The sequence below is a fragment of the Homarus americanus genome, unplaced genomic scaffold (genome assembly GCF_018991925.1).
Source record: "Homarus americanus isolate GMGI-L3 unplaced genomic scaffold, GMGI_Hamer_2.0 scaffold34921, whole genome shotgun sequence".
NCBI lineage: Eukaryota > Metazoa > Arthropoda > Malacostraca > Decapoda > Nephropidae > Homarus > Homarus americanus.
Window position 1 is genome coordinate 13,230,555 of NW_024741901.1, and position 5,875 is coordinate 13,236,429.

The window sequence follows — 5,875 nt, forward strand, 5'->3', positions numbered from 1 at the left end:
GGTTGTGTTGTTGTTGGTGGGTTAGTGTTGTTGTTGGTGGTGGTGGTGGATTGATGTTGTTGTTGTTGGTGGTGTTGTGTTGTTGTTGTTGTTGGTGTGTTGGATGTGTTGTTGTTGGTGGTGGTGTGGTGTTGGTGGTGGTGTGGTTGGTCTGTTGTTGGTGGTGGTTGTGTTGGTGTTGTTGTTGGTGGTGGTGTTGGTGTTGTTGTTGTTGTTGTTGGTGGTGGTGTTGAGTGTTGTTTGTTGGTGGTGTTGTGTTAGTGTTGTTGTTGGTGGTGGTTGTGTTGTTGTTGGTGGTGGAGTTAGTGTTGTTGTTGGTGCTGGTGAGTGTTGTTGGTGGTTGTGGTGGTTGGTTGGTGTTGTTGTTGTTGGTGGTGGGTGGTGTTGGAGGTTGTTGTTGGTGGTGGTGGTTGGGTTGTTGTTGTTGGTGGTGGTTGTGTTTTGTGGGGTGTTGGTGGTGGTAGTGGAGTTGTTAGTGTTGTTGGTGGAGGTGTTGAGTGTTGTTGGTGGTGGTGTTAGTTGCTGTGTTGGTGGTGGTGGTTGTTGGTGTTGGTTGGTGTTGAGTGTTGTTGTTGTTGGTGGTGGTGTTGTTGTTGTTTGTTGGTGGTGGTTGTGTTGTTGTTGTTGGTGGTGTTGGTGGTGGTGAGTGGTGTTTGGATTGGTATGTTGTTGGTGGTTGTGGAGTGTTGTTGTGGTGGTGTTGAGTGTTGTTGGTGGTGTTAGTGTTGTTGGTGGTGGTGTTGTTTTGTTTGAGTGTTGTTGTTGTTGGTGGTTGTGGTGGTGTTGTTGTTGGTTGGTTTGGTGAGTGTTGTTGTTGGTGGTGGTGTTGTGAGTGTTGTTGTTGGTGGTGCTGAGTGTTGTTGTTGGTGGTGTTGAGTGTTGTTGTTGTGGTGGTGGTGTTGATTGTTGTTGTTGTTGTTGGTGGTGAGTGTTGTTGTTGGTGGTTGGTGAGTGTTGTTGTTGGTGGTGAGTGTTGTTGTTGGTGGTGGTGTGTTGAGTTGAGTGTTGTTGTTGGTGTGGTGTGGTGGTGGTGCTGGATGTTGTTGTTGATTGTTGGTGTTTGATTGTTGGTGGTGTTGTGTGGTTAGTGTTGTTGTTGGTGGTTGTGTTGAGTGTTGTTGTTGGTGGTTGTGGTGAGTGTTTGTTGTTGGTGGTTGTGTTGATGTTGGTGGTGTTGGAGTGTTGTTGGTGGTGGTGTTGAATGTTGTTGTGGTTGTGGTGTTGTTGGTGGTTGTGTTGAAGTGTTGTTGTTGGTGGTTGTAGTGTTGTTGGTGGTTGTGGTGAGTGTTGTTGTTGTTGTTGGTGGTGGTAGTGTTGTTGTTGGTGGTGTTGAGTGTTGTTGGTGGTGGTGGTGGTGTTGGGTAGTGTTGTTGTTGTTGGTGGTAGTGAGTGTTGTTGTTGGTGGTGGTGTTAGTGTTGTTGTTGGTGGTGTTGAGTGTTGTGGTGATGTGTGGTGTTTGCAGTTGATGTTGTTGTTGTTGTTGTTGGTTGTGTTAGTGTTGGTGGTTGTGGTGGTGTTGTTGGTGGTTGTGTTGAGTGTTGTTGTTGTTGGTGGTGCTGAGTGTTGTTGGTGGTGGTGGTGAGTGTTGTTGTTGGTGTGGTGGTGAGTGTTTGTTGGTGGTAGTAGTGGTGTTGCAGTTGTGTTGTTGTTGGTGTTTAGTGGTAGTGTTGTTGTTGTTGGTGGTATGAATGTTGTTGTTTGGTGTTGAGTGTTGTTTGGTGGTGGTGATGGTGTGTTGCAGTTGGTATTTGTTGGTGAGGCGATGTTGTTGTTGTTGTGGTGGTGTTGTTGGTGGTGGTGGTGAAGAGTGTTGTTGTTGTTGGTGAAAGGTTGGTGTTGGTGGTGGTGGTGGGTTGAGTGTTGTTGTTGTTGGTGGTGGTGGTTGTTGTGTTGTTGTTGTTGGTGGTGGTGTTGAGTGTTGGCTGTTTGTTGTTGTTGTTGGTGGTGGTGGTGAGTGTTGTTGTTGGTGGTGATTGGTGCTGTAGGTTGGTGTGTTGTTGGTGGTGGTGGTTGTGTTGTTGGTGGTGTTGAATGTTGTTTGGTGGTGGTGTGAGTGGTTGTGTTGTTGTTGTGGTGGTGAGTGTTGTTGGTGGTGTTGAGTGTTGTTGTTGTTGGTGGTGGTGGTGGTGTTGGTGGTGGTGTTGATTGTTGTTGGTGTGGTGGTGTTGGAGTGTTGTTGTTGGTGGTTGGTGGTGTGTGTTGTTGTTGGTGGTGGTTTATTGTTGAATGTTGTTGTTGGTGTTAGAGTGGTGTTGTGTGTTGTTGGTGTGGTGGTGTGGTGTTGTTGTTGGTGGTGTGGTGTTGATTGTTGTTGGTGGTGGTGGTGTTGTTGTTGGTTGGTTGTGTTGGAGTGTTGGTGGTGTTGTGTGTTGTGGTGGTGAAGGTGTTGTTGTTGTTGGTGGTTGTGTTGAGTGTTGTTTGTTGTTGGTGGTGTGGTGGTGTTGTTGTTGTTGGTGGTGGTGTTGGAGTGTTGTTGTTGTTGGTGGTGGTGGTGTTGAGTGTTGTTGTTGTTGGTGGTGGTAGTGTTAGTGTTGGTGGTGTGTTGGTATTGTTGTTGGTGTTGTTGGTTGCTGTTGGTGGTGGTGTTGAGTGTTGTTGTTGGTGGTGGTGTTGAGTGTTGTTGGTGGTGGTGGTGGTGGTGTTGGTGTTGTTGGTGGTGGTGGTGGTGTGTTGTTGTTGTTGGTGGTGTTGAGTGTTGTTGTTGTTGGTGGTGGTGGTGTTGAGTGTTGTTGTTGGTGGTGGTGTTAGTGTTGTTGTTGAGTGTTGTTGTTGGTGGTGGTGGTGAGTGTTGTTGTTGTTGTTGGTGGTGGTGAGTGTTGTTGTTGGTGGTGGTGTTGAGTGTTGTTGTTGTTGTTGGTGAGTTGTGGGTGTTGGAGTGATGTTGTTGTTGAGCCTTGTTGTTGTGGTGGTGGTGGTGATTGTTGTTGTTGGTGGTGGTGGTGGTATTTGTTGGTGGTGGTGTTAGTGTTGTTGTTAGTGTTGTTGTTGTTGTGGTGGTGGTTGTTGTTGTTGTTGTTGGTGAGTGTTGTTGTTGGTGGTGGTGGTGGTGTTGTTGGTGGTGAGGTGGTGAGTGTTGTTGTTGGTGTGTGTTTAGTGTTGTTGTTGGTGTGTGTGGTGTGGTGGTGTTGAGTGTTGTTGGTGGTGGTGGTGTGTGTTGTTGTTGGTGGTGGTGGTGGTGTTGTTGTTGGTGGTGGTGGTGAGTGATGGTTGTTGTTGGTGGTGGTGGTGTTGAGTGTTGTTGTTGGTTGGTGGTGATGAGTGTTGTTGTTGTTGTTGGTGATGTTGAATGTTGTTGTTGTTGGTGGTGAGCATTGTTGTTGTTGGTGGAGTTTGTGTTGGTGTTGTTGTTGTTGTTGTTGTTGGTGGTGGTTGGTGGTGGTGGGGGTTGTGTTGTTGGTGGTGGTGGGTGTTGTTGTTGGTGGTGGTGAGGTGTTGTTGTTGGTGGTGGTGAGTGTTGTTGTTGGTGGTGGTGGAGTGTTGTTGTTGGTGGTGGTGGTGTTGTTGTTAGTGGTGTTAGGTGGTGGTTGTGTTGTTGGTGGTGGTGGTTGTGTTGTTGTTGGTGTTTATTGGGTGTTGTTGTTGGTGGTGGTTTGTGTTGTTGTTGTGGTGTTGAGTGTTGTTGTTGGTGTTGGGTGGTGGTTTTGTTGTTGGTGATGTTGGATTTTGTTGTTTGGTGGTGAGCATTGTTGTTGTTTGGTGGTTGTGTTGGTGTTGTTGGCTGGTGGTGGTGGTGGTGGGTTAGTGTTGTTGTTGTTGTTGGTGGTGGTGGTGGTGGTTGTGTTGTTGTTGAGTGTTGGTGGTGGTGTTGAGTGTTGTTGTTGTTGGTTGTGAGTGTTGTTGTTGGTGGTGTTGGTGTTGTTGTTGTGGGTGGTGGTGGTGGTGTTGTTGGTGGTTGGTGAGTTTTGGTGGTGGTGAGGTGTTGTTGTTGGTGGTGGTGGTGTTGGAGTGTTGTTGTTGGTGGTGGTGGTGAGCGTTGTTGTTGGTGGTGGTGGTTTTGGTGGTGGTGAGTGTTGTTGTTGGTGGTGGTGGTGTTGAGTGTTGTTTGTTGGTGGTGGTGGTGTTGAGTGTTGTTGTTGGTGGTGTTAGGTGGTGGTTGTGTTGTTGTTGTTGGTGGTGTTGAGTGTTGTTGTTCTGGTGGTGTTGGGTGGTGGTTGTGTTGTTGTTGGTGGTGTTGTTGTTGGTGGTGTTGTTGAGTGTTGTTGTTGGTGGTGTTGAGTATTGTTGTTGGGGTGGTGTTAGGTGGTTGTGTTGTTGTTTGGTGGTGGTTGTGTTGTTGTTGGTGGTGTTGAGTGTTGTTGGGTGGTGTTAGGTGGTGGTTGTGTTGTTGTTGGTGGTGGTGTTGTTGGTGGTGGGTGTTTTTGTTGGTGCTTGTTGAGTGTTGTTGTTGGTGGTGAGTGTTGTTGGTGGTGGTGTGAGATGTTGTTGTTTTGTGGTGGTGGAGTGTTGTTGTTGGTTGGTGTTAGGTGGTGGTTGTGTTGTTGGTGGTGGTGGTTTGTGTTGTTGTTGTTGGTGGTGTTGGAGTGTTGTTGTTGGTGTTGGAATTGTGGTTGTGTTGTTGTTGGTTGGTGGTTGTGTTGTTGGTGGCGTTGGTGTTGTTGTTGGTGGTGTTAGTGGTGGTTGTGTTGTTGATGGTTGGTGGTGGTGGTTGTGTTGTTGGTGGTGTTGGGTGGTGGTTGTGTTGTTGGTGGTGGTGGTTTATTGTTGTTGTTGGTGGTGTTGAGTGTTGTTGTTGGTGGTGTTGGGTGGTGGTTGTGTTGTTGTTGGTGGTGGTTTGTGTTGTTGTTGGTGTTGGGTGTTGTTGTTGGTGGTGTTGGGTGGTGGTTTTGTTGTTGGTGGTGGTGGTTGTGTTGTTGTTGGTTGGTGTTGTTGAGTATTGTTGTTGGTGGTGTTAGGTGGTGGTTATTGTTGTTGTTGGTGGTGGTTGTGTTGTTGTTGGTGGTGTTGAGTGTTGTTGTTGGTGGTGTAGTGCTGTTTGTGTTGTTGGTGGTGGTGAGTGTTGTTGGTGGTGTTGGTGTTTATTTGTTGGTGTTGGTGTTGTTGTTGGTGGTGTTAGGTGGTGGTTGTCGTTGGTGTGGTGGTGAGTGTTGTTAGTGGTGTTAAGTGTTGTTGTTGGTGTTGGTGTTGTTGTTGGTGGTGGTGGTGGTTGGTTTGTGTTGTTGTTGGTGTTGGTGTTGTTGTTGTTGTTGGTGGTGGTGAGTGTTGTTGAGTGGTGATGGGGTGTTGTTGTTGGTGTTGAGTGTTTGTTGTTGTTGTTGGTGGTGGTGGTTGTGTTGTTGGTGGTGGTGGTTGTGTTGTTGTTGGTGGTGTTGAGTGTTGTTGTTGGTGGTGTTAGGTGGGGTGGTTGTGTTGTTGTTGGTGGTGTTGAGTTTGTTTGTTGGTGGTGGTGGTGTTGAGTGCTTTTGTTGGTGGTGGTGAGTGATGTTGGTTGGTGGTGAGTGTTGTTGTTGGTGGTGTGTTGGTGTGTTGTTGGTGGTGGTGTTGGTGTTGTTGTTGTTTGGTGGTGGTGGTGTTGTTGTTGGTAGTGTTGGTTTGGTGGTGGTCGGTGGGTGTTGTTGTTGTTGTTGGTGGTGGTGATGGTGGTGTTGTTGTTGGTGGTGAGTGTTGTTGTTGGTGGTGGCGGTGTTAGTGTTGTTGTTGGTGGTGGCGTTATTGAGTGTTGTTGTTGGTGGTGGGGTATTGAGTGTTGTTGGTGGTGGTGGTGTTGTTGTTGTTGGTTGTGGTGGTGGTGTTGTTGTTGTTGTTGTTGTTGGTGGTGGTGGTGGTGTTTTGTTGTTGGTGGTGGTGTTGGTGTTGTTGTTGTTGTTGTTGTTGGTGGTGGTGGTGAGTGTTGTTGTTGTTGGTGGTGAGTTTTGGTGGTGGTAGCAATACGTAACT